The sequence below is a fragment of the Triticum urartu genome, chromosome 2A, assembly GCF_056163025.1.
Source record: "Triticum urartu cultivar PI428250 chromosome 2A, HENAU_Tu73, whole genome shotgun sequence".
NCBI lineage: Eukaryota > Viridiplantae > Streptophyta > Magnoliopsida > Poales > Poaceae > Triticum > Triticum urartu.
The window spans coordinates 731,835,235-731,837,457 of NC_141874.1; the positions used below are offsets into that span (position 1 = coordinate 731,835,235).

At 45.5% G+C, this 2,223-nt stretch overlaps 1 long non-coding RNA gene across 2 annotated transcripts; it reads right to left on the reverse strand.

Annotated features, from left to right (window-relative positions):
* Positions 1-1,830, reverse strand: LOC125534406 (uncharacterized). 2 transcript variants are annotated; one of them, XR_007294470.2, is made up of 3 exons: positions 762-1,127; positions 385-691; positions 1-293 (listed from the first exon to the last, which is right to left on the reverse strand). It is a non-coding gene; the product is annotated as an uncharacterized LOC125534406 (long non-coding RNA). The 2 variants fall into 2 exon arrangements; XR_007294469.2 differs by having other exon boundaries at positions 1-691; positions 762-1,830.
* Between the last annotated feature and the right edge of the window lie 393 nt (positions 1,831-2,223).

Genomic DNA, 2,223 nt, shown 5'->3' on the forward strand with positions numbered 1-2,223 from the left:
TAAGTAGTTGAAAGTTGGAACTTTCAAAGAATAATACTGAGTTCTATAGTCTAATTAAACATCTAGGCCTCACAAGTTAGGCATGAACTCTAATCTTTTGGGTTAACAGTGGAGAAAGCTTAGTATAAAGCAACGGATGCATGATTTACTCCTCATGCATTATTATTTGATTGATTTTCAGAAAAACAATCACAAAGATAAAATGGAAATCCAATCCAGACGAAATTGATCACTTGCAGCAGGTAGATCACTTGAAAGATCTCGTCGCATTAGTTTGCTCATCGTCCAAGCACCTGAAACAACAAGATGCATTGGGAATTAGCGCTTTGTAAGGGAACTACCCCAGCTTCACTGATTTGATTAGCAATTCACTCGAGGGAACACCTAGCTGGTCCATATTGTTATTTGTAGGGACCGGTAGAAGTGAAAAACTGTAAGCACATTTTAGGAGCTGATGTCTGAAGTCTGAACCCTGAATATGTAACCGATCCCCAATGACCCAAAATCTCAGATTTTTCTTTGCACCAATCCCCTCTGCTCCCCCTACTGTGCTCCACATCTCCTTCGGCTCCTCTCCTCGTCATGCTTGCGCGACTCCTGCTCGACTGCGGGGCATGGAGATGGCCGTCTGCGGCGCCGGCGCGCGACGAGGACAAGCGGCGGTGGCATGCCGTGGCTGTGCCGGGTTGGCCTGGACACATAGGAGCGCATTCGCTTGAGAAAATCTGTAAACAAAACTGGAGAAAGGGAGAGGAGTTTACCTTTCCGTGCCGCCGTCCTCGTCGGCGGTGCCTTTCCCCTCAAAGACCCCAACACCATCATCCCCGCCGACCCTTCTCCATACGGCGACGGCAACTCCAGCTGCCCCGAGACCTCAGTCACCGGCGTGAGTGGCTCGCCGGCACCGGATCCTCCACCCGATGACCTTGTGGCGGCTCAGGCATAGCGACCGGCCCGTGCTACTTCTTCAGAGAAGTAGAGAGGCGGTCAAGGAGGAGGGCTGGAGCTTGGCTAGGAGAGAGGAACGGGGAGGAGAGGCAGCGGAGGCGGCGGCGGCGGCGAAAGGATGCAGGAGAGCTAAAGAGGCAGAGGTGGGGTTTGCTTAGCAAAGAAGGAAAAGCAGTATGGGGGAGGTGTTATGTGGACACCGCATGATTTAGCGCAACTCAAAGCACGCTGACAGCGCCCAGGATGAGACAGAAGCAGGTCCCGCCTCCACCCACCTCGCGTGCCCACCACGCGATGCAAGCCAACCCAGCGCCTCGCAGCATGTGACGCGAACCAATCAGCGCCTTCCTCCGGCGACGCTTCCGATTGGGCGGCCGCAAATATCTCTCGATTTACCTGACAAGTAGCGGTGAGGACGTGGCTATCACAAGGTATCACCCTTGATGCACACCTTATTGTTTTGGATGGACTTTTTGCTTTATCTTTTAGTGTATATTTCTCATAATAGATCTGAGATGTTGGTGAACAACAACTGGGAGCTCTTATTGAGATTTCCATGATATAAATGTGATCCACATGTTAACTTTATCTCATTATCCCATGTCACAGAGGTAGGATTGGTCATGGATGTAGATCCATAATTGTGCTCGTATCTGAGATAAAACAAATAAATTACCAATATTTTAGATGTCACTATTAAAAACGATCATTTCTCCCATTACAGTTTCAGTGAAGTTTCTAATATCTCATGTAGTGTCGGCACAACAGGTTCAAACCGGAATGTATCTTGATTAAATGCAAGACCTTAGAGAGTGGGCGCTATTATGAGGGGACACGGTTCTTTTGCGGTGCAGAAGTGTCGATGGTGCTGACTTGCGATAAAGGACGATTAAAATAAATAGGATTTGTACTAAACTTTGTTACTTCCTTAGATTTAATATTTTTACTTAATTAAAATGTTAGGTAGTATATTTTTAATACATAGATAACCTAGTTAATCTCATAAAAATATGTATGCATCTACATCATAATGTTCTTTATATAGTATGTAGTGTTTGTTATTGAAATATATGCTTCAAGTGTGCGAAATTTAAATTATATTTGTAACAAAAGCTTCATGCATTTTCTTCTTTTGTGACATTCCTTTGAAGGATCTTATTGGATCTCTTCAATGTGTGGAGGTGAAACATAAGAAAATATAATGCTTCCAGCGATTAATATTTGTCAGATGTGCAAGTTGTGTGTGTGTGTGTGTGTGTGTGTGTGTGTGTGTGT